Below are 27,217 nucleotides of genomic sequence, written 5' to 3' on the forward strand. Positions count from 1 at the left end.
AGCAGATCGAACTGCTCACACAGAATAGGTGTGAGGCTTGTGGAAGCATACTACAACTACAGATTTAGTAATCATAAATCAGGACAAAGAAACATGTCGTCTCTCTCTCTCTCATTGTCTCAGAGAGAAGAGCAAAAGCAAAAGCTATACACAACGGAAGTTCCCAGCAGACTGTGCTGGAATGTAAACAGACATGTGACACGCAACAGTTCCACACGCCTGCTCCTTAAGGTGGAATGGAAATGTCAACACCCACTTCCCAACATCTAACTATGTTCCTCCTTCTGCACAGTTATCTATTGTTAGAGGCAGTCAATGATTGGCAGTGAGGTATACTTCCAACTAGGCCAATAAGTTGGCTGTGTTGTGCTGCCTGTATTGTGAGATCATTCAAGTTTTAAGTGGATCTCACTCTTATATCCCAAACAGCAATCCAGTGAGCCAACATATGGCTGCTGACATGAACAAAGCAGGAACGCATACTGCTTTGTAAATAAAGACTCTCTCTTTTGGCTTAGCTCCCGTTACTTAGTTCACCCATTATTAGTGTCCTCAGTGTATTCTTCTTTTGATTTCCTAGTACTACAAAGAATCCTGAATCTACAGAACCCTGAATTTAGGGGAATTGCAAAGCATAGCACAAATGTTTCCTCATTTTGAGAAAGTTGGGTATTAGCAATGCAGCTTAATCTCATGGAATTTTTCTGCCTTGCACTGATTAAAAACATGAACAACCATTCTGTACTTCAATATGGCTAATTTTAAGCACTTTCTCAAAGCTGCATTCTTTCACAGGCACACCCGTGTGAAAAAGGCAACTTCTCACGTTGGGTTTCACTGAGAAACAACTCTACTGAAATTTGTAAGGCTTCTGTTTTTTGTTTTTGTTTTCTTTTCTGCCTGCACTGATTTAATGAACAAAACAAAAACATATGGTGAATTTTAAGCCCTCTTCCAACATTGTAATCCTTTGCAGTCACACCCATGTAAGGAACAGCTCTTATAACGTTGGGTTTTAATGAGAAACAACTAGATTTTTTGCTTCTTTTTTTGGGTGGTACATGGTGGTATGCCAGGCATAGGCAAACTCTGGCCCTCCAGATGTTTGGGACTACAATTCCCATCATCCCTTGCCAACAGGACCAGTGGTCAGGGATGATGGGAATTGTAGTCCCAAACATCTGGAGGGCTGGAGTTTGCCTATGCCTGTGGCATATCACCACCTCTTTTTGCCTCCTCCTCTGCGGCTTCCCCAGAGCCATTTTGGTGTGACCTGCCAAAGTGGGTCTACCACAAAGTGGAGTGGCTAGAGCAGCCAACTTTTTCCTCTTTCTTCGCTTGCTGCATGGGCCACTCTAGCTGCACCACTTTGTGGCAGATTGGTCATGCCAAAATGCTTCCAGGGGGCAGGAAGCAGTGGGGGGGGGGGAGGTGGAGGCAGGCAAAGGGGGAGGGCAGGGGTGCATGTTGGCACCTTCTTTTTTCAAATAAAGCACTGGAAACAACATTTAAAAAAAAAAGTTTGTAAGGGACCTGCAATAGGTTATAGTTTCAATAAAATCAGAAAAACCTTTCAGGACAGGAGGGCTGCTGCTGAATGCCTCCTCAAGAGGAAGAGATACTTCCTCATGGAAGTATCTTGGTATATTTACTTGGTGAAAATTTGCTTTAGGTTACTTTAGTAGTTACCTAAGGGACCAACTTTATGTTATGCTAAATGACTAGTTCCTCCTGCACCATGGTGTCAGTGAAGTAATTGCCTCTCCTGAAGCTGCAATATGCCCTGGAGGGAGAGACTGTGATTGGACCAATTGCAACTTCATTCCAGAAGCAAAATGTGGCCGGGGGTGGAAGTCATTAGGATCATGATGCAATAGGAAAAGCTGCCCCTCCTCCCTGCAATACACATTCCCAGTCTTGAAATCCCAAGCTGCTGTTTTAAAAAGAAAAGAAAAAAGGAAAGCACCAGCCAAGTGCACATTTAATGTAAGATGTAGTTTGGCTCTAAAGCTCTGCAAATTTCCCAAGGGATTTGCAAGCCTTGTTGAAATTCCTTAGGGATGCATTAAGACTGGGGATGCATGTGTGAAATACCACACACAAATTATATATATATATATATATATATATATATATATATATATATATACACACACACACACACACACACACACACACACACACTCATAGCTGGGTTCTTTCTTCTTATTTTGTATTTTTTAAACCAATACACACATCACTGTTATGGTAGACCCTTAAGGAACCTAGGGAATAGGTTGCTGATCAGGACATATGACTGACTACTTCATTACTCAGTTTACAATATTATGCAAAATCTTATTTTTTTAGGAATGTGTCTCTTGGCTGCTGAGAGCCTAATTACAAGTGATGTGAAATATGACACTGAAAACTCATCAGTGCTGTATGTTTTGTTTATTTTGTAGTAAGGAGGGCATTATTCATCATGATCATGACTGAGGTGGGAAGATCAAAACTCCCCTTTCCGTGCACTGTGATCCAAATGGAAATTGCCTCCTTACACCAACCTCCTGTCTTTAGGCCCAACTTGAGTTTCTATGGCACTTTCATTGCTAGCAAGTTCAAGATCGTATGTGTGTGTATGTGTGTGTGTGTTGCTGGATTTGGTAGAATTTGTTTTAATATGACTACTCCTACTGACTTAAGCTGTATGATAATTTTATTGATTAATTCTTTTCATACACCATTTTTGAATGGCATTTCAGCTTTGTGGCATAGGATGCTTATACTTAAGCTTGCTGCAACCCTGGTACAATTAAGATGTATTATATAATCATTCTAGCTGTTGTACCTCTGCCCTGTGATACCGTTCATCCTCATATTGGCACTTTATATTTTGTTCTGTCCTTTTACACTTATATTTTGCATCCGTTGTGTTTTCATACATTTTTTTCCTTATTCCCTAAGACACTACTGCTCCAGGAATGCATCAATTGTTTCTAAGGACACGGCTGTAATGATTTGAATTGTAACAGCAGCCTTAACAAACCATGTAGCTTCCCTGATTCCTTTCATACAAATTGTGTTTTATTCTCTTCAGCAGTTGGCTTGGTCAAAGGCTTCTAAGCTGGCATACAGAAAAACACAGGACTGGGGTTGAGCTATATTCTCCTCTATAGTCCATTCAGCAGATCAGATCAGTCTGGTCTGAGGACCCACCTTTAACTGCAATATGTGACATGGAATCCTCACCAGTCATGACATTCTTGTGGTTCAGAATCCTGGAGGTAAAGACCATGGCAGAAATGGCCATCTTCTGTATCCTCAAGGGCCACTCTGCTGCCCAAACAGTAGTCCATGGGTCAGAAATATATTTTGCCACACATTCTGAACCTCTTCTATGTTGCCAGCCTCAGTAATGGTTGATATGCACTAGTAGTAAGGGTATCTCAGTCAGGGAGCACATGCTGTCAAGCATAGCATAATACACAAACATAGGTTACATACAAAATCCAAAAGAGTGATGCAACTTTAACACAGGGGTTATCTCTATGGCCCAGTTCAGAAACCACACTGAACCATGGTTTACCACAGGGCTGGGGCCAGGAGGCCATATTCTGCTCTCCTGTCCTCTCTCATCTTTACATCTCACCAGTCCTGCTCCACACCCATCTCAAGTTTATTAGCCACATTTCAGATTTTGGACATGACCCTAAAATGCATTTAATTGAAAACTGAAACTGTGGTCAAATGAAATGGAAACAAAAGCCATGCAGCCGCACCGAAAAGTTAAGAGGGGTGCAGGGACCACATGAGCCTGAGACTTGCCTAGGATCCTACATAAAACCATGGTTTATTGTTACGTTCAAACACAGCCAATGAATGGGACACTTTTGTTTCATTCATCATTTGTCACAAAATGAATGCAATAGAAGCTAAGAGGTCCCAACTGAGCAACTGTGCATTTATCACTGTTTGCGTCTCCTTTGTTTCTTTCATTCTCATTTCCAGTAGCTGAAGCAGCATATGTAGGTTTGATAAAGGAGGTTCCAGGGAGTGGGCTTGAGAAAGAGAGGGGGGAGAGAGAGAAGGAAAGAGAAGAAAGAAAGAGAAAGCTGATACTCTAACTCTCCAGTTTTCAATTCAGACATATTGTAGCCAATTGTTACTGTATTATATCAAAATCCTATTGCTGGCTTGAAAGCTGGTACCTCCTTTGACCTCTTTTATTATACAACTGTGGAAAGCACTCCCTTTTAAAGACATCTATCTTTAGAATCTTGCATTATTCTAGGGTAAAGATTTTCACCCAATTAAGGAGAAGGAAAGCTGTTTTATGACATTCAAACAGGGCTGAATAAAAATGAGAGAGGGGGAGAAACATTGTAAGGTCCTCCCTCATTATAACATGTGTAGGGAGTGCACACACAGAGAGAGAAGATATAAGCCAGTTACCACAATGCTGCTGCCATAAATGCCCATGGAGCCCTGTTTGAAGGACAGCTACATACAGTACTTGCCCTAGATGAGCCTTCACTAACCTGGTGACCACATGCCCTATCTTTTGAACTACAGCTCCCTGACCATTGGTCATATGGGTTGGCACTGATTATTGGGGGAGGCAGAGCTAGATTAACCCAGGAAGTTAATATGTGGAGTGAATGCTCCCTGTGTATAGCTGAGGCAAGTCCACATATTTCTCATCCAAATCCCACAGACCTAACTAGGTGTGTTTTGTTTGATGCACATCACCATCTGCAATCACTGGCTGGTGGTCACAACTCAAACAGGATCAAGGTCACTTATTTTATTGCTGCAGATTTCAGCTTCCAATATACAGCTTCCAACTGAAGAGGTTGTGTGTGTATGAAGTTCTGTTTCGAACCTGGCATTTTCTTCAGCTAAGCAATGCAAGTTTAACTTCCTGCAGGGGAAAAAAAATATCCATCAGATACTGTATACTGAGCCTCTTTGTTATTTCCTAAAATGTGCAATGTCCGTTATTCCTCAAGAGAGTCTGTGACCTTTTCATTTATTAACTTGAGTCTCTGCATTTACTGTATTCAGTCTTCTCAGCGAGTTTCCGAGAAAAAGCTTTATCAGACATCAAAGACAACGTAATGCTGAACAAATCTCAGACTCAAACCAAGCCACACACTAAAGGCCCTCATTATGCTAAGTCCTGGGGCTAACATCAAGATTCCATCACTTGTTTGTTAGGCCAATGTCAGATGCAATATCTGAAAGAAGTGGAGCCACTTTCGTTGGATTTGGCACAAAAAGGATACCTTTCAACATCAGGGACTAGTTCACAAAAAACTCATTCTGCATGTTTTCAGTAGAATTCAGTTGTCCTCTGTCCTAATGTCACTAATAATAATAATAATAATAATAATAATAATAATAATAATAATTTATTATTTGTACCCTGCCCATCTGGCTGGGTTTCCCCAGCCACTCTGGGCAGCTTCCACAGAGACCAAAAATACACTAAAATGTCACACATTAAAAACTTCCCTGAACAGGGCTGCCTTAAGATATCTTCTGAATGTCAGGTAGTTGTTTATCTCTTTGACATCTGATGGGAGGGCGTTCCACAGGGCGGGCGCCACTACCGGGAAGGCCCTCTGCCTGGTTCCCTGTAGCTTTGTTTCTCGCAATGAGGGAACCGCCAGAAGGCCCTCAGCGCTGGACCTCAGTGTCCGGGCAGAACAATGGGGGTGGAGACGCTCCTTCAGGTATACTTGGCCGAGGCCCTTTAGGGCTTTAAAGGTCAACACCAACACTTTGAATTGTGCTCGGAAACATACTGGGAGCCAATGTAGGTCTTTCAAGACTGGTGTTATGTGGTCTCGGCGGCCGCCCCCAGTCACCAGTCTAGCTGCCGCATTCTGGATTAGTTGTAGTTTCCAGGTCACCTTCAAAGGTAGCCCCATGTAGAGTGCATTGCAGTAGTCCAAGCGGGAGAAGCTCCCCAACCCTTCTTTGTTGTTGTTTTTTGAAATAATTTGTATTGGTTTTACAAAGTAAATCACACAATTAACCCAATTAGATTTTAAAATAAAAAAAGATTCTTCAGAATCTTAGGACTTGCTTCCTCCTCACTGTGGGTCCTTTAAATTTCTTAATCAACTGCATATTATAGTTCGTCCGAATTATAGTCCTCCAATATGTCCAAAGTCTTTGTAACATTGCAAGAGTTATTCTAAGCCTGTCAAAGAGTTCAAGTGTTTACAGTGTTCTTTTTAAATACAATCTATATTTGTTCCATTCTCTATTGGTCCTCCTGATTTCTGATTTTCCCAGTCAGTCTAGCCATCTCTGCATAGTCAAGTAGTTTCAGCTGCCCAACCCTTTGAGCAGAATTTCACACTTAAAAAAGTAATAAAGTGATACATGAATTAATGGAAAAATAGTCATGTGACACTTTTTAATAAAATGCCAGTTCTCATCCACAATGTGCAGGGTTCATTCATCACCTCATCGCTTAATGTGATATATGACATCATCTGCCAACAATGCCTTGCTGCATTCAACATAGGAGAAGCAGGCCACTTTCTACACGAAAGAAAGAATGGATACATATTTGGTCAGAAGAACTGGCAATATTGAAAATCCAGTGGTGGAACATTTTAACCTCTCAGGATATGTATCTTGAAACCGATCTTAAGGCAACCATCCTTGAACAAATGTGAAACCTCTGAACTGCAATACATGAAGAAATTCAGTCCTTAAAGACTGTCACGCAACACCTTTGAAAATTTCTTCCTCAAGACGAAGATGTGGAACACACATTTCCCTGAGGTGTGAACAAGGCTGCATGAAATTAAGGGCAATGGGGGAAGCGTTGCAGAGCTGTTTTCACCAAGCCAGGCCCACCTACATGTGGCAGGTAAAAATGTGGCTGGCCTGAATGAGGGTGCTGCTGATCAGTGAAACAACCTCTGCACAGTGCATTGCTAGTACCCCGCTGTCCAGTAATTCATCCAATTAGCATCTCTGGCATGTGCCAGTACTGTGCAAGTGTTTTAGAAGATGACAGCCTGCTCAAGCCTTAGTCCCCAAAACAAACCTGTCCTATGTCCTATGTCTTCCAAAGTATTTGCATTAAGTAAATCGGTGTGATTAGATTTCTCTGAAGATGAATGTGTTAAGAGAGGAGGGGGTGTAAGTCCTCCCTTATTATTATGACATGCTACAATACTGAAGTTGGCTAGGCATGTTTGATCCTTGTGTTTTGTTAAAATTAAATGGCAATAAAATATAAATAAGATTTTTTTTTTGTGTGTATATATATATATATATACCACACAAAAAAATTCTCCTGGGAAATCAAATGAGAAGTGTTCTACTAAAGTGATTTTTAATGGCTTAGGTTATTACAACACTCAGAAGCTGTTTACGTGCAGCCCTTAACTACATAGAAAGCGACAAAGGAAAGCTGTGACTTTTTAATCAGGCATACTGTGGAGTGAAAGGAATGGTAATAAATAAATGGGAAGCTTCAGCAAATCCACCGCTCTTCACTTGCATTTTTTTAAAAGCAAAACTAAGTATCAGGAAGGCTGTTTGTCTGCATTATCGTGAGAGCTGAAGTAGCTGAAGCAACCCCCCTCCGCCTCTCTTATGCTATTGTAATCTTTTGAACTTTCTCCCCCAATAAGAAACTGATGTTTATTAAAAAGAAACCTTTCACTGGCATTTTCTTTTTCTCTTTTTTCTGAAGTGTGAAAACTGGGAGAATGCCAAAGAATTAGCTTAATTGGAACATGGGAAGCTGCCACATAACACATCAGAACAATAAACCATCTATCTCAATATTGTCTACACAGACTGACAGAAGCTGCCTTAGGTTTTAGATAGAGAACATTCCCAGTCTTACCTGGAGGTCCCAGGGATCAAACCTGGGATCTTCAGCATAGAAACATGTGATCTACCACTGACCTTAGACCCTCCCCCAATTTAGCTGTATGGGTTTTTCCAATTTTTTTTTATTTTTGGGGGCCACCCCCTCCCCACATTCTGTGGCAACAAACCTAGGCTGTTATTTACAAAATAACAGCACACAAATCTGCCTCCTGAAGATCAGACCCCAATGCCTGTGTGAGTTGCTGTGTGATGAGTAGAATACATCACCACCATATACTAGCAACAAAACTTGCATTTAATAGCAGGCCAGAATTTATCACACTTCCCGAAACATTACATAAGCTGAAAAGGAGCTGGCCTTTGAAATCCACACTTCTCTGAATCTTGCAGTGTAGTTTTCCAGCCAAGTATAGACTTCTCTTCCTCCTCCTTTTATCCACAGAACAACCTTGTGAGGTAGGATCACCTAAGAGATAGTAACTGGCCAAAAGTCACTCCCATTGATCCTCATGGCTGAGTGAAGATGAGAAACCTGGTCTCCCTGGTCCTAGTTCAACACTCAAATCACTTGTATTGTATTATGTTTTATATGCAAATTATGATAATTCATCCAAGAAGCGCAAAGCATTATATACATCCCCTAAATAAAAGAAACACATTAAATGTAGTTCTTTGCTTTGAGTAAAAGTCAGGTTATCCCTATATTTCTCACTGTCCCTTGGAACATGTATGGCGTCATTGCAAGTTCAGTTTGTACCTTCTTATCCTCAACCACCAGAGGGCTAAGTCTTCATATATTATCTATCCTGTCACCTCCTTTTCATGCTATGTTTTCTTCCATGTTTGACTTATCAAGCTTCTTACTGAGTAGCTATGGAGTAAGCATTGCAATACTCTGACATAAAGTGTCATCTGCAGCAAATGGAGCTTGGTCTGTGATGAAAGACTAACAGAACACTGCTCCTTTTTCCTTTGGCTTTGTACTCGCTCTTGTATCCTATGACTCCCCCCCCCCCCTTCTTTCTTTCACTGAAGGTTCCTTTTCACTTTCTATAGGAGACACACAGCCATTAGATGGAAGATAAAGAGTGGCAATCCGGATTGGTTACAGTGACAGAACATTTTTGAGAGACTCAAAATCGCCCCTCCTCCTTTCAGAGAAGAATGTTGCAAGGCATTATTAAAGAACATTCATATAGTGAAGAAAACGATCTTACACAGAAGTGGGGGAAACTACAAAAAAACCAAGATGCAAACAGAAACCCAACTCACTCTTGTGCATACTCCTATCACAACAGAAAACAGAACAGAAACAGGAGTAGGAATGTGTGAAAGCCTCTGGAGAAATTATGATCTACTGGAAGATCTCCTAGTAATCAAAAGATAGGTGGGTGGAGACAGAGGCCAAAGTAGACAGAGCAACAAATGTAAGCTTTATCTGTGTACAGTGGACTAGTTTCTCTCTCTCTCTCTCTCTCTCTCTCTCTCTCTCTCTCTCTCTCTCTCTCTCTCACACACACACACACACACACATTTCTGTCCTCCATTCAAGCAACCATTACCAGAGTTCAATGACATTGTTATGTGTTAAGTTGTGCGTGAACATATCAGACGACACAGCAATTCTTCAACAGCTCTTGTTTATTCACAGGCCAGAACAGAACTGAACTGAAGGGTTCAGCCAGCCTGCTTATATAGAGCTCCAGTACAACGTAACTGTAACAGATTTCTGTAACTATCCAATCACTGAACGTCACTTTTGATCCCTTATTTGCATATGTGGACCTGAACTATCTACAGTATCCCCCTGCTGGCCCAGGCTGAGAACTTCAGTACATAACATTATGTATTCAGTGGTCTGTGTTTGCCTGAGCTTGAGTCTGGACTAAGGATTCTGAGCCTCTGTATTCTGATTTGATTCATGATATCCAGTCACAGAACAATTCAGGATTTGGCCCTTAAACTCTGAGTTATGATTCACAGCTTCAAAGTTTAGATAGCCAATCACGTTGGGAGTGGGAGTGGTCCAGGCCTGGGGAGACTCCTGAGGGCCATACAAAGAGGCCAGGATGGCAGCATTTGACCTTTGAATCTGAGGCTCCCCACTCCTGCTATATAGCTCAATGTGGAAAGGCAGAAAAGCAATTTCCCCTGTCTTAGCCAGCAAAATACTTGTGATCATCATGGCTACCAATAGCCATAGAAGAAATCAAGTTAAGATAAGCTGTAGTGCAATGGGCAAACCACATCCCACCCCCTCAAGATTCAATGAAATATGAGTGCTAGTTCCCAGAGGTGATTAAAGCTGAGTAAAAGGAAAACAAAAAAGGTTTTGGCTCAGCCCCCCCCACCGAAAATGTTTTTATTCCATGGCAGGAGTCAGGAGGCAATAAACAGTTTGACAAAGATTGTTGCCTGGATAGTTTTGCATTTGCTTTGTTTGCTCTGCAAACCTATTTTGCAAACACAAAACACACAGAAATAGGAAATCCATTTCAGGTACTCTGCCATAGCGGCCCCATCATCTGTATTTACATAAAACTGCAATATATATATATATATATATATATATATATATATATATATATATATTTGCTGAGACAGAAGTTGCTCTGCTGTTAAAATGCAATCCTATATAATCCCAAGTAACAGTGCATAATCGTTCTCCCAAAAGCGTAGTTTAACATTTTATCTGAGATACCTACAGAAGTTTCTGTAACTGTTGGAATCATCTCCAGGGACTTAACCCATCATGAAAATAAAAAAAGCAGCATAAAGTCTAAACACTGCACATCACAGTCTGTGACAATTGTGTATATGTTTGTCTCTCTGTGTCTACATTGGGTCAGACAGAGAGAGTTTGGAGATGCATATTTGCCTTGTGGGGGATGGCTCTTTCTCACAAGATTAATGCCCCATCCCCATCACCACTGCCAGAAGACTCAAAATTCTATTAACTATAAACCACCAAATTTGGCATCCCTCGAAACATATGCCAAGGTTTGTGCAATAAAACTTGAGTTTGGATTATTGCAATGTGCTCTTTATGTGGCTTCTCTTAAGCCTGGTCCAGAAACTTCAGATATTGAACAAAGAGCCTTGCTGGAAGAGGCTAATGACCTATCTAGTCCAGCATCCTATGCTGGGTTTGGAGTGTTAACTTCAAACCCCAATTTGATGTATCAGTACAGATTTCTGGATGGCAGCACAAAACTCAGGGATTGTGGCACAAAAGAGTATCTTTTTTGGCATAGGTTTGGAAGAGATGCCAAATTAGACGGTGGGGGAGTTGTAATGAACACAGCTGAAATTCTGCCTTGCTAACACAGACAGGGAGCTGTTTCACAGGTCAAAAATCAAAGGGGGTGAGAGAGCTGGGGAGCTGTCCAGGAAAGAATTGTGGCAAGCACACAGCCATGGCTAAGTGCCAACTGAGCAACTGTAGTTTCTAGTGCATCATCACTTCATGGCATGTCAGCAAGGGGGCGCTGATCTGGAGCATGTGAGTAGTTTGGCTTCCTCTTCAAGAGTAGCAAGAGGGGTTCGGGTGGCGCTGTGGGTTAAACCACAGAGCCTAGGACTTGCCGATCAGAAGGTTGGTGGTTTGAATCCCCGTGACAGGGTGAGTTCCCATTGCTCGGTCCCTGCTCCTGCCAACCCAGCAGTTCGAAAGCATGTCAAGTGCAAGTAGATAAATAGGTACCGCTCTGGCGGGAAGGTAAATGGTGTTTTCGTGCACTGCTCTGTTTCGCCAGAAGCGGCTTAGTCATGCTGGCCACATGACCCGGAAGCTGTACGCCGGCTCCCTTGGCCAATAAAACGAGATGAGCGCCGCAACCCCAGAGTCGGTCACGACTGGAACTAATGGTCAGGCGTCATGAGTAGCGCACATGGTGCTATCAGATGGCCACCATAATCGGTTCTAGAAATCTAGCTAGACAGGCCACTGCCTCTAATCCTATGAGTGATATTGCAGCATCTGAAGCTGGGAGGGTGACTAGTCAGGGTACAACAGTTCCTCTCAACCTGTGGTCTCCTAAGGTGGAGTAGTGCACCATAACTTGTGCATATACCATTGTCCACATGCACCCCAAAGATGCAAGGAAGAGAACAGCCCATAGTTATCCTTGGGTTGAAGCACGATAGCACAAAACCATACCGTTCCTTTCAGCCCACATGCCATTTAGCAGATGTTTTCTACAAAGCCAATTATCTGTGCAACAATTATGAAAAGATTATGCCTATTGATAGTTTCACAACACAAGCTTCCTGTGGGTCGAAACATTGAGAATGAAAAGCACCCACGATATATGCTTTTAATGTTTTGACTTTGCATATAATTGCCTTACTCCATGAGATAAATGTGAATGGAGTTAAGTGTTATATAAAAATGAGTATAGTAATAACCCTTCAGAAGACAGAATACTCACTATATGTTCTTGTGTGATGTAATCTTCCATATCCAGCTCTCAACAGCCTTACCTGTTTGCTGCATTCGTATCATGGGTGATAGACTTGATAACAGCTGAAACCACAGCCAATACTTTCAGAAACAGTGATAACTTTGCTCAGATCAACTCTCTAAACAGTGGCTCGAAGAATCACCTTAGATGAACTTGCTGTAACTTCATATGCCTAATCCAGCCTTTCCCAAAACTCGAGCACTGAACCCTTTCCTTGTTGACTTCTGTTTGAAGGCAGAAGTGGGCAGACTTCCAGTTCCCTAGATCTACTTTGTATTTTTCCTAGAACCCCAATATCTCCCAACCAGGATCAGATACAATTGACATATAGCTAAAAGCAATGAAAAGCTGCCTCTGAGGAGAGCCTTGGGATTTGTTTTCAGCCATGGTTCTTTCACACAGAAGTCCACTCCTGATTAGCTTTCTTCATTGTTGCAGCCCCATTTAGATGGGGAAAGTCATGATGTTGTTGCTATTGTTAAATACATGGGAGCCAGAAAGCCTTGTCACTCTACGGCAAATCAACCAGAGATCCAACAGTGGATCCTGATCTTTATTCTTCCTGCGCTTGTACCAAGTAACCCCAATGCCTTCGCCAAAGAACCCCTGGAGTATGGAGAGTCATGGGTGTGTTACCACTTTGTCACCCAATAATATGAACTCTGCTACCCATGGGCTTATTCAGTGCTGGATTTACGTAGAAGCTAAAAAGCTATAGCTTAGGGCCCCACTCTCTTGGGAGCCCCCCCCCCAAAAAAAAAACTTAAAGGAGGAAAAAACTGGATGTACATTTCCAAAATATAAGATAAAAACAAATAAAATAAAACCTACATACAGCAACAGTATTTTGTGTTGTGTAGGCTCCTATGATGTAAGTAATGGGCCCCACCTGCTAGCCTGCTCCCTAAAATATCACTGGTTTGCTCATTTCTATATATAGGGTGCCTACATTCTGCATGGACTGGTTGTAACAGTTACTTTGATAAAATACACATTTTGTTATGTGCAAATGGTTTTAGATACCTATTAGGTCCATAAATTACCATATAGCATATATTCAACACACACACAAAACAGCAGCAATTTGTTGTTGACAAAGGACAGCTGGACATATAAAGGGCCCCATTACCCTTCAGTAGCTTAGGGCCTCATCAAACCTAAATCTGGCCCTGAGCTTACTACAGTTCTGCACAGAAATCCAGGGATGTAGGATTACAATAAGACTCTCCTCTTTAGACAGCCAATGCGGGCAAGCAAACTACCCTAGAGTGAGCTCTCTCCGCTTTGGGTAGCTTTCTTGTTTATGCCATCTTATTAAGTCAGGGATGGGCAACCCATGGTGAGGTACAACTCCCATCAATCTTGATTACTGGCCACTTTGGTGGGGCTAATTGGAGTTGATAGGCAGCCAACAACATTGGGAGGGCCATAGGTTCCTCATCCCTATTATTATTATTATTATTATTATTATTATTATTATTATTAATCCTTTTTCCCTGACAAGGAGTCAAGTGCTAATGTTTGGTGAAACGATCACACAGCCTTTCAGATTGCTAAAGAATGTTCACACCATGCTAGGCTACCATTTGCTAAATGGTCAACTATATTCACCTAAACTAGTTCAGAGTATGGAAAATTGGGATCAGAGTTTAAGGCTGAATACACATGACTCCCCCACCCCAAAAAAAGAATCATGGGAACTGTAGTTTGCCCTACTGAGCTACAACTCCCAGCGCCCATAACAAATTATGGTTCCTGGAATTATTTGGGTGATGGCATGTGCTTTAAATGCACTTTAAATGTATGGTGTGTGAACACACTAAACAGGGACTCAGGGAATAAGCCCCATTGAAATCAGTGAGCTTTCCTTCAAAGTAAATATGTGTAGAGTCAATGAACATTATTTGGAAATCTGCCCCATAAACAGATTTAGCTTCCGATGAGATATTAAGCTCCTGCCCCTTAGGCAAGGTCATTCAAAGCCAGCTTTTCAAGATGCCTGACCTCTCACATTCCCCACTGAGTCTAACTCAATTCCTATACTTCTGGATGTAAGCCTCTCAACCTCTGATCATATCAATTTCATCATCGAGAATATTAATGCAATCATTTCCAAAGCTCTGGATAACACTGAGGGCCAAGGATGAAATGGGCCATTCTGAAAAAGTTATTAGTATCCATCTCGTCACAAAGGGGGGAAAGCCATTGTATTAATATAAGCATTTATCATTACTGATGGGAGAACAAGTAATTTTATTCCCCATTCTGACATTATCACTCACAATCATTACCTCGGCTCCTTCAGTAACAAACTGCAAAACAGTATTTCCCGCAGGAAAGAAAAGGAGAGGAGAAGGGGAAAAAAGTTAGATGTTTCTCTGTTTTACAGTACAAGGATAGTTTTGCAAGCATTGCAAAAAAACTAATGTCTCACTTAAATTAGAATATAATTCACTATGAACCATGAGGGGTTGCTACAGAAATAGAGCTGAAAAGCGTATCATTTTCTATTTATTTCTGCCATATCTAATATTTTATTCTGTGTATTGTACAACTGAGCTCTCTTTCCGCAGCACGCCGTTATTGCATTGCATGTGATCAGAAAGCAAATGACATTGCCACAAATTTGGGATATTGCTCCCCTGAAGGGGGGCCTTGGCTCAAGTCTTGCCCAAAGCTGCATTCTAGATTGTTGCCCTCTCTTCCCTCCTCTCTCCAGGTATATTAGGGTTTATTTGGGTTGGAGGTAGACATGGGTGACAATGCATTTTCCCCTTATTCAAATTGTAACCTCCTTTGCTACTGGGTACCATTCACCCTTTTCTTCCTCACAAAATGCTGCAGTAAGGGCATGAATCCAGCTAAGTCAAAATGTGGCAGCTATATCAGCTGAGATGCTACCTGCCTGTGCACTGTCTCACCAGAGTGGTACATGCCCTGGTTATCTGCTGCTTGGACTACTGCAATGCACTCTACATGGGGCTACCTTTGAAGGTGACTCGGAAACTACAACTAATCCAGAATGCCACAGCTAGACTGCTGCCTGGAAGCAGCTGCTGGGACCATATAACACTAATCCTGAAAGACCTACACTGGCTACCAGTATGTTTCTGAGCACAATTCAAAGTGTTGGTGCTGAACTTTAAAGCCTGAAATGGCCTTAGCCCTGTATCCCTGAAGGAGCATCTTCACCCTCATCATTTAGCCCGGACACTAAGGTCCAGCGCCAAGGGCCTTTTGGCAGTTCCCTCACTGTGAAAAGTGAAGTTACAGGGAGCCAGGCAGAGGAGACAGATGAGGTGATCAGGCACTCCCATTTCTTTAAGAACTTGCCATAGTTTGCTGTGGTCGACACAGTCAAAGGCTTTTGCATAGTCAATGAAGCAGAAGTAGATGTCTTTCTGGAACTCTCTAGCTTTCTCCATAATCCAGCGCATGTTTGCAATTTGGTCTCTGGTTCCTCTGCCTCTTCTAAATCCAGCTTGTACTTCTGGGAGTTCTCGGTCCACATACTGCTTAAGCCTGCCTTGTAGAATTTTAAGCATAACCTTGCTAGCGTGTGAAATGAGTGCAATTGTGCGGTAGTTGGAGCATTCTTTGGCACTTCCCTTCTTTGGGATTGGGATGTAGACTGATCTTCTCCAATCCTCTGGCCACTGCTGAGTTTTCCAAATTTGCTGGCATATTGAGTGTAGCACCTTAACAGCATCATCTTTTAAAATTTTAAATAGTTCAGCTAGAATATCATCACTTCCACTGGCCTTGTTATTAGCAATGCTTTCTAAGGCCCATTTGACTTCACTTTCCAGGATGTCTGGCTCAAGGTCAGCAACCACACTACCTGGGGTATACGAGACATCCATTTCTTTCTGGTATAGTTCCTCTGTGTATTCTTGCCACCTCTTCTTGATGTCTTCTGCTTCTGTTAGGTCCTTTCCACTTTTGTCTTTTATTATGGAAATCTTTGTATGAAATGTTCCTTTCATATCTCCAATTTTCTTGAACAGATCTCTGGTTTTTCCCATTCTATTGTTTTCCTCTATTTCTTTGCATTGCTCGTTTAAGAAGGCCTTCTTGTCTCTCCTTGATATTTTTTGGAAATCTGCATTCAATTTCCTGTATCTTTCACTATCTCCCTCGCATTTTGCTTGCCTTCTCTCCCCCGCTATTTGTAAGGCCTCGTTGGACAGCCACTTTGCTTTCTTGCATTTCCTTTTCATTGGGATGGTTTTAGTTGCTGCCTCTTGTATCATGTTACGAGCCTCCATCCATAGTTCTTCAGGCACTCTGTCCACCAAATCTAAATCCTTAAACCTGTTCCTCACTTCCACTGTGTATTCATAAGGGATTTGACTTAGATTGTATCTTACCGGCCCAGTGGTTTTTCCTACTTTCTTCAGTTTAAGCTTGAATTTTGCTATAAGAAGCTGATGATCTGAGCCACAGTCAGCTCCAGGTTTTGTTTTTGCTGACTGTATAGAGCTTCTCCATCTTTGGCTGCAGAGAATATAATCAATCTGATTTCGATGCTGCCCATCTGGTGATGTCCATGTGTTGTGTTGTTGGAAAAGAGTGTTTGTGATGACCAGCTTGTTCTCTTGGCAGAACTCTATTAGCCTTTGCCCTGCTTCGTTTTGAACTCCAAGGCCAAACTTGCCAGTTGTTCCTTTTATCTCTTGACTCCCTACTTTAGCATTCCAATCCCCTATAATGAGAAGAACATCCTTCTTTGGTGTCATTTCTATAAGGTGTTGTAAGTCTTCATAGAATTGGTCAATTTCAGTTTCTTCAGCACCAGTGGTTGGTGCATAAACTTGGATTACTGTGATGTTAAAAGGTCTGCCTTGGATTCGTATCGAGATCATTCTATCATTTTTGAGATTGCATCCCAGTACAGCTTTTGCCACTCTTTTGTTGACTAAGTGGGACCTTTAGCTTAATGCAATTAGAAGGTGGCTGATAGGCACATTCAAAAGAATGCACTTACAAAACTATTTCAGACCACCCTACTCAATGCGTTGAGTAGATGAGGACAAGGGCATTGGGGGGCAGGGGCAGTGTGTCTGTCCTATGCCCTGTGCACACTTTATGCCATCACATATTATGTATTTGAATGCCTGAACAGGCTCTAGTGAACTGGCCACAGCCTGAGACATAGTTGGGGAGGGGACTCTGCCTTCTGCCCCAGACACTGGGCTCTTTGGAAACAAGGAGAATGTTAAGCCAGTGTAGGTGTGTGCTTCTCCTCCTCCTCTCATACAGGGAACAGCTCTCATTTGTGGACACCTTTATGACAAGGCCATAAATCTGCTTGCCGTCACAGATGCTGGGAGACTGAGTCTTCATCGATAATAGGGATGGATCACAGGCACACTGAGTCCGCTTCTCCATCCACACTGATCTATTATGGTGACAGGCAGTCTGCCAGTGTATAATAAGCATGAATTGGGCTTGTCATAATGGTGACTGGCTCTGTTTTTCAAGGTGTGCTTGCATGTAGATTATCCTCAAGAGCGAAAGCTTAGTGAAATGATATGTTGCATTTCACATCCAAGTAGATGTAAAGAGATCACATTCTATAGATGCTATAGCTCAGAAATAATGCAGTCTGGAAGAAGGGGTGTGTGTGTGTGTGTGTGTGTGTGTGTATACATTCTGCAGACAACTGATTTTCCTGAAAGACAGATAATCTGAGTGCAATTTATAAATAGTTTGGGCTATAACAATTTTTCATCACATTGCATTTTTTTTAATGTGGAAATTGCCATTTCAAAGACTACAAAGGGGCCAATAAGAAATCACCACCTTTCCCCCACACATTTCTGTACCCTTTTTGTTTGCTAGTGTGTCATTGTTTTACTGATTAAAGAAAGAACTAAAAGCTCAAAGGGCTTTTGCTTGCAGCCAATCAATCAATCATACATATGTGACAATATCACAGACTCATGCAGCCAATCAGATTTGCCTACATGTGACATCTCAAGGAGCCTGTTGTGCCTTATTGCTCAGGTTAAAAAAGCTAGGTATTGATGTGTCTATAATAGGTGAAATCAGAGCCAATGAAAGGGGGAATCACCCCCGATTGGTTGGAAGTAAGAAGGCAGGTAGCTGGGACTGGATGGACAGTGATTAGGTGGGACAGTGACCTAATCACCCTAATGAACCAGACTCCATTACCACTAGAGCTAAACTTGTGTTTCCCACAATAAATATATCAAATATAAATGTAATACATATACATGCAATTTTTTTCACAGGTCCCAGAAAGTTGATTGTTCCAGGTTTCCCAGATACAAAGATATGTGTGTGAATATTTACTGCTTCCACAGTCTCCAAAAACACTGGTCTTTCCCAAACTGATCATGAAATGTAATGCTTCCCTTAATCATAAACCTCTAACTTACAGACTTCCAGTCTCATGTCACAATATACCCACATTTGTCACATATATCCACACCAGGAATAATGTGTCCAGTTCTGGGCACCACAATTTTAGAAGAGTATTGACAAGCTGGAATGTGTGCAAAGGAGGGCAACCAAGATGATCAAGGGTCTGGAAACCATGAGGAACACTTGAAGGAGCTGGGTGTGTTTAGCCTGGAAAAGAGGAGACTGAGAGCATATATGATAGCCATCTTCAAATATCTCAAGGGCTGCCACATGGAAGATGGAGCAAGCTTATTTTCTCCTGCTCTGGACTCGAACCAATGGCTTCAAATTACAAGAAAGGAGATTCCAACTAAACATCAGGAAGAAGTTTCTGAAAGTAAGAGTTGTTTGACAGTGGAATGGTCTCCCTCGGGAGGTTATGGACTCTCCTTCCTTTGAGATTTTAAAGCAGAGGTTGTATGGCCATCTGTCATGGAAGCTTTAGTTGAGATTCCTGCATTGCAGAAGGTTGGATGAGATGACCCTTAGGGTCCCTTCCAACACTACAGTTCTATGATTTTGCCTAGACTCCTCCACAGCTCCTCTCACCTGGCTAGAAACAGAACTCGGTGTTCTCTGACTCCCAGTGTCACTGTTTCACTAGTAAGGATGAGAAGGCTATGCAATGTAAAACGCAGCACAACTGTTGCACTAGCTGAAGCTCCTTGCACAACAGCTTATACGTAGGAAGCTGCCACAGAAAGTATCAGGACTGCAATGTATTGGTTATATAATTGGTTATAAGGTGCAAGCCCCCCCCCCCCAGTACACCACTAGCTGACTTTAAATTAGCATGAGGTCAAAGATTCAAATGTGATTTGTGTTTGCATATCAAGTAAGGATGATGAAGGATTCTTTTGCACACACTAATAATGTATAGGAGTCACTGCAGAGTCAGGAGTAGCTGCACAAGTAAGGGTGGGCCAAGGGATGCGGGTGGCACTGTGGTCTAAACCACTGAGCCTTTTGGGCTTGCCAACCAGAAGGTTGGTGGTTCAAGTCCCCATGACAGGGTGAGCCCCCATTGCTCTGTCCCAGGTCTTGCCAACCTAGCAGTTCGAAAGCACACCAGTGCAAGTAGATAAACAGGTATCACTGTGGCGGGAAGGGAAATGGTGTTTCCATGAGCTCTGGTTTCCGTCATGGTGTCCCGTTGCACCAGAAGTGGTTTAGTCCTGCTGGCCACATGACCCGGAAAGCTATCTGGGGACAAACGCTGGCTCCCGCAGCCTGAAAGCGAGATGAGTGTTGCAACCCCATAGTCACCTTTGACTGGACTTAACCGTCCAGGGGTCCTTTACCTTTTTACCTTTTTAAGGGTGGACCGCCCATACACATCTGAATGTCACTGTGAGAACAGAATGCTGGACTTGGATCGGATGACCTGATCCATCAGGGCTGTTGTTCTTCCATTCTTACGGGGAAGAGGAGTGAGCGTAAAAAGAAAATAGAGTGAGTGTGAGAGTCTAAATGTGGCATTGTCAATAGTTCCTTTCACTGCACAAGCAAATAAAACAGGTCAGAAATCCCAGTAACTTGCATTTTGCATTTTAATTAAAAGGATGAGTTTCTCAAACATAATGAGAGTACGAATTATTCTTTACTGTTGTTATGGTTGTTGCCAACACCATCCTAAATCTCCTTATTTCACTCCCAAACTGTTAATGCGAATGACTTGTGATTTCATTCATGCTCAAGGTTTAATTAACAGGCAGCTCTGATGTGCGTTTTTAAAATTATTCTTAGCTTAATGGTAGATTTTTCACCAGTAGAAATGATGTTCATACTTCATTTGCCTTGAAATAAGCAATTAAGAAACTACTGATTCGCTTGTGGAACTACATGGCAACACCTACAAAGGCAGAAGAAAACTTTTTTTTTTTTTTTTTTAAGGTTAGGTTATGCAGAGAGAAACACCAGAGGCAATATATAGTCCAGTACAGAATACAAATATGCCTGTAGGCTTTCAGTCTGCTCTAAAGAATCCAAAATAATGTTATATTCACACAGTCAAGTGCATTGCTTCTGTCCTGATGGAATGCCACAAGTTAAAACAGGGCTGGAGAACATGTGATCCTTCAGTCTTATTCCAACTTAAGCAGTTGTGGCTTTCCCAAAAGAATCCTGGGAACTGACTGACAATTCCCAGAGTGGTTTAACAAGTCATCCTTCTTCTGAGGGAACTCTGGGAATTGTAGCTCTGTGAGGAACATGGGGGTCTCAACCCCCCTAACAAGCGATAGTCCCCAGAATTCTTTGGGAGAAGCATGACTGTTCAAAGCGGTATGAGATGGCTTTAACTGTACAGTCGTACCTTGGATCCTGAACTCAAATGTTTTGGCTCCCGAACACCTCAAACCAGGAAGTAAGTGTCCCAGTTTGCGAATGTTATTTGGAATCCAAAGAACTGAAGGAGCTTCTGTGGCTTCTGATGGGCTGTGGCAGCTTCCTGCAGCCAATCAGAAGCTGTGCTTTGGTTTCCGAACATTTTGGAAGTCGAATGGACTTCCGGAACAGATTCCGTTCGACTTCCAAGGTACGGCTGTATACTGCAGATGAGGCCTGTAGCCTTTCTCTGTTATGAGGGCTCAACATTGATATTTGGTATTTGTGACCTTAATGGGTGTTGTTCTATGTTTTATTATTTGTTTGCGTTAGGGATTGTTCAGCCACCTTGAGTTTCTTGAAAAATGAGGCAGGGCAGAAATCTTTGAAATGAAATCCGAGAGACATTTTGGCATGAGGAATTTCATGAACTGCTCCAGCATCAGAGGCTGTTGAGATATATAGCTTTTTATATAGAAGATGCTGAATTAAACTGAGAGTTTAGAAGCCTGAAAATGAAAGTCAGCAGATGAAAGGAGAAGAAAAGGAGTGGACTAAGCAAAGCAAAGGCAGACTCTTATTACAAGCTCTCCTTTGAACTTGGCTCCTGACTGTCGCATTGAAAGAGAAATGACTAACAGGATTGCATTATTCCCTTGTGCAATGTGGAGTCTGTGTGCAAGACTGCTTAGATGTGCAAACTAAAATAACCAGGGCTATACAAACCCTTGACTGTAGAAAGACAGGGAGACTGGGGCGCAGAAGGGAGCAGTGGCACATTAACCTCTGTGTGTGATTGAAGTGAAATAATTAAGCAGGGTAGAACAATTTAAAATAAAGAAATAAAATAGGTAGCTGTTTTGGGAGGGTGATGGTGGTTCATAATCTGCTCCAGAGGCAAGTAAAGCAAATTTGAAGAAGAAGCATTTCCTGCTGATTTTCCCATCTGTTAGTGCAGCTGGGATGCCAGGCGTACCCCATGGGGAAGGGAGATTCTTGGACTTTTAGAGCCCACTGTGTGTAGAAAAGGATGCATGTGTGGTACAGGCAGAAATTAAACTGGTGCTCGGTTTCTGGTTTGTGGTAGAAGCTGAGGCCTTGTATCTGGCAAAGCCATGGAGCCTTCATCAGGGGAGAAAAAGAGCACCCCTAGATGTGAATTACATACCTTAATGTAGGGTTGCCATATTTCAAAAAGTGAAAACCAGGACACAAAAGTTGTTGAGCTTTTTTTCGGGAGCGGGGCAGTTTCGAGCAGTTTTTAAGGAAATTCGCCAAAATCTACACTTCCAACATGGGTTGCCATACATCCGGATTTTCCCAGACGTTCCAGTGGTTTTCGCCCGGACGCTGTTTATGAGGGCCAAATCCCAGCTATGTCCAGAAAAATCTGAGTGTATGGCAACCCTACCATAATAATTAGGGAAATTCTAATGATTAGTGATTATGCAGTGAACATTCAAATATAACAATACAGTGTACCTTGGTTTAAGAACAGTCCTGCTTAAGAACACTTTGGTTTACAAACTCTGCAAAACCGGAAGTAGTGTCCCAGTTTGCAAACTTTACCTCGGTTTAAGAACGGAATCCGAATGGTGGATGGGCACCGGCGGTGGGAGTCCTTATTAGGGAAAGCGCGCCTCGGTTTAAGAATGGTTTCGGTTTAAGAACGGACTTCTGGAATGGATTAAGTTCATAAACCGAGGTACCACTATACTTTGAAAACAGCAGGCCATCATTTTAAGTCTAGAACCAGGCATCGAGTAAGGCAAAGTCTTGACAAACTCAAACTGATACATTACATGCCAGAAAACATTTTTTTTAGTATTCTCATCCTTGCACTTATTGATTATGTTCATACTAAAATTAACCAAGGGATTCCTTTAATTCCCAATTCCATGCACATTGACTCTAGGAGGCTGCACAGAAGCTAATTAAATACAACTCTTTCTAGTGCAGTGCATTTAGACTACATGATACAAAAGACAAGAACCAGGTCCAGGTTTGCTCCTGTGCTTTGCCTGTCCCTGGATAGGAATGTCTCTAATGATTCTTAGCTATGCCACATGCCATCAATCAAAGCAGCTGAATGTCAAGATGAACACCTAGCATTCAAGGTGTTTTGGAGTCATAAGTTTCCATCTGTTGCTAGAATCCCTACCCATTTAGCTTCATATTTTGGAGCAGTGCCCACAAAATGTGCCTCTGCCAGAGTTTGAGCAATTTCCCTCTCACACAGCAATGACCTACACACAACTGATATTGTTCAGGAGGTTACTCTGACCCTCTGGAGAAGCTTGGATGGAGCAAGGGGAGGGCAAAGGCAACTACCAAGTACGAGAGAGAGGTGATAAACATTTCTTGTGCTCACTTAACTTAGGAGGAGCCAAGGTGATTAATTCAGTGGATCTCAGATTCAACTTGTGCAGGTCTTTCCTGCAGCCTACATGAACTCTGGAACCTGTGCAATGCCCACAGTTTACTTTGAATATGCGCAGGACTTCTTCCACGGGCAAACATCTACATAAAGGATGTTAAGTAATGTGTCTAATTGGTTAATTTCCACATGAGTTGGTAATGCTGATTTGTCCTCCAAAATGCAACTCTCTGAATCTAGTGACTGTTTTATCTCTGTTGCTACATGTGTAGATAAGGAGCTCAAGTTACAGTGTCCAGTGCTGGGAAAGTGTGGGAGATCTGAGAAGAGGAGGCAGATTGGATCTGTGGAAGAAAACTGAACACTTTGCAAAGAGTTGCTAGGACTTTGAAAGTGAGTGGACTCAGGACTTCCTGTGCAGTTCGAAGCAGCAAGAACTTCAAAGCAAAGAATCCTCTCTGGGATCAGAGAGAGATGTCTAATTGTAACAACTGTACTGTATATAGAGTGCATGCAGGGCTTCTTTTTCCAGCTGAAACTCACCAGAACTCAGTTCCAGCACCTCTCAGGTGGGCACCATTGCCATTCTAAGAGAATGAGGGATGTGTTCATGATGAGTTCCAGCACCTGTTTTTCTATAAAAATAGCTCTGAGTACATGTATATAGTTATGTACTAAGCTTGGATCCTATACAAGTAAACAGTTGTACTAGCAGGAGCCCAATGGGACTCCCCCCCGCTCACAACCCCTTGTCCTCACAAATCAGATCTTAGGAGTTGGGAGGAGAGAAGATATAATTTTCTCTGGCAAAAATGCTTGCAGAGCAATTATGATAGTACAATGTTGAATTTCGTACTCTGTGGAAAAAGAAGGTCTCCAAAGGCTTGAGGGAACTGCTGTGTGTGTGTGTGTGTGTGTGTGTGTGTGTGTGTGTGTGTGTACTCTAAATGAGAGTATCTAAAGCATGGAGATGAGGACTCTGCATGCTTAGTGGGAGTGGGAAGAGAATGCTGAGTAACAGATTCTGGGGGTGGAGGATGGAAAACTGGGAAGGGGTGGAATGGAAAATCTTAGAAGAGGGCATGCCTGGCCAGCTGGCTCCCTGGTTGCAGATCCCACTTGTCCGCCTTATTTGCAAAATCCTGCCTTCAAAGCATACAGCCTCATCTTCCGGGAGCAAAGGGTAGAGTTATGACTTCAGCCACTTAGAGGCTTCAAAGCTGTTAGATTTTTATTTGTCTGTGGATTAGCTCCCTTAAATGTGCTGGCAGGAAATGATAGAAGTAATATTGTGGATGCTAAAAGGGCACATAACACCATGGAGTACACTCTGTGGTAAAAACACAGCCAGCAGCACGCGGCCCCAAAGGGATTTTTAAGCAACAAGAAATAGCTGGAGGGAAGAAAAGCAAGGCATGCTGCAATTTCCCCTCCTCCACAAAAATGAAGCTCCTTCCCACACTGAACAAGACAGATCAGTTGATATCCAAACCAAACGCCACTCAGCTGTTCTGTACAAAGTAGAAGCAAAAATGAGCAAGTTGCCATGCTTTCCAGCCTCTTGCCATTATTAAAGGTAAAGGTAAAGGTACCCCTGCCCGTACGGGCCAGTTGTGTCCAACTCTAGGGTTGTGTGCCCATCTCACTTAAGAGGCCGGGGGCCAGCGCTGTCTGGAGACACTTCCAGGTCACGTGGCCAGCGTGACGAAGCTGCTCTGGCGAGCCGGCACCAGCGCAGCACACGGAAACGGCGTTTACCTTCCCGCTATAAAGCGGTACCTATTTATCTACTTGCACTTAAGGGTGCTTTCAAACTGCTAGGTGGGCAGGAGCTGGGACCGAAAGATGGGAGCTCACCCCACCGCGGGGATTCGAACCGCCGACCATGCGATCGGCAAGCCCTAGGCACTGAGGTTTTACCCACAGCGCCACCCACGTCCCTTGCCATTATTACTATAAAACCATTAATATATCGAATTCTTTCCACAGAGTGGGGAACCTGTAGCCCAGGAATAGGGAATCCTCAGACCCAGGGGCTGAATGTAGCCCTTTTTATCTGGCCTTCAGATCTCTCTTTAGACCGCACCCCTCATTGGCCATGCTTACCACCTCAACTGTTTTTGCCTGCCTGGAATGTGTCCTTCGACTCTGATCTGCAGGTGTGGTGGCGGATGTGCTGGACCACTGTCTTCCCTCAGGAACAGACTGGATGAGAGCCAATAAATTGAAGCTCAAATCCAGATAAGATTAAGGCATTGTTAGTGGGTCTAAACCACTGAGCCTCTTGGGCTTGCCGATCAGAAGGCTGGCGGTTTGAATCACTGTTATGGGGTGAGTTCCCATTCCTCTGTCCCAGCTCCTGCCAACCTAACAGTTCAAAGGCATACCAGTGTGAGTGGATAAATGGATACTGCTGCGGTGGGAAGGTAAATGCACTTTGGTTTCCATCATGGTGTTCTGTTGTGCCGGAAGTGGTTTAGTCATGACCCGGAAAGCTGTCTGTGGACAAACACCGGCTCCCTCAGCCTGAAAGCGAGATGAGCAACACAACCCCATAGTTACCTTTGACTGGACTTAACCATCCAGGGTCCTTTACCTTTTACCTTTTACCTTTTACCTATTGGGTGGCTCCCTAGACCAAATGGATCAGAGGTTGCCTTGATAGGGTTACACTCTTTCTCCCACACTGTCTCTGTGTTTTCCATCCCTTAATGTGTCTAGTGTACTGCTGGAAAGAACTAACACATCACTGATGTGCATACACATCTGCGCATACACTCTGCTGAACATTTGAGCAGACTAGACTGAAGAGGGGTGCATGCTTGGATATATAAGGACTGATCAGTGGCATGTCAGAGACCTATCCTGTCAATGAGAACAAATCTCTGTGTGCATTCACAGGAATGCACAAGTTCACACCTACACATACAAGATCACAAAATTGCGAGTCGCTGCTCATGCAGTGAAATTTTGGTGTCATGGGATCTCAGAGCTGAGAATATATAATCTCACACAGCTCCATATAGACTGCAGCTGATGAGCCTCATAGGTATTGTTTATTCAATGAGGCCAGGCCAGCACACTGCATTACTTCCAAGGAATGCCAAATAAGAGCTCTGCTTGTATTCTACATGGAAATATCCAACTATGCATGCTATCCCTCTGTAGACACCTGACAGCATGAAAGGTTTTCTGTGAGTTACATAACTGAATATATATTTGTGCTGGTTGCTCTGGAGTCCTTGGCTCTCCAGGATCCTGTAGTTAGAAACTACAGCAGATCAATGTTGGAGGGGCATCAGTGGTTGAGCACATGCTTTTCCTACATAAGATATCCAGTTGTTGTTTTTTTAGCAGTAAAAAAAAAATTATGTAGCTGTCCTGGGAGAGATCTCTGACTGCCTGACACTCTTGATCTAGTTTTATATACAGCAGATATTGGGATTCTTTTCATGTGATGTTTTACAAATGCTCATGAGTGCCTTTGAGCCTCAGTTCCGCACAAAGAGAATCTAGGTGCACTTATGCATACGATAAGGACTAGAACAAGGGTGTAGAATTCTTAGGCATGGATTCTATCTATCTGGCCTTCTGGACTTTTACCAGTCCATAACCTTCACTGGCCTTGCCTGGAATGCTTTTGTGAACTGTGATAATGCTTCATGAATATATGGACAGAGGGTAGTGTACAAAGGTGAAATTTACACCCATCATTCTGCCCATTTTTGCCTTTGGCCCTCAGAAGGTTACTAAGCAGGGAATGCAGACCTCAAGG

Source organism: Podarcis muralis, chromosome 17, assembly GCF_964188315.1.
Source record: "Podarcis muralis chromosome 17, rPodMur119.hap1.1, whole genome shotgun sequence".
Taxonomy (NCBI): domain Eukaryota; kingdom Metazoa; phylum Chordata; class Lepidosauria; order Squamata; family Lacertidae; genus Podarcis; species Podarcis muralis.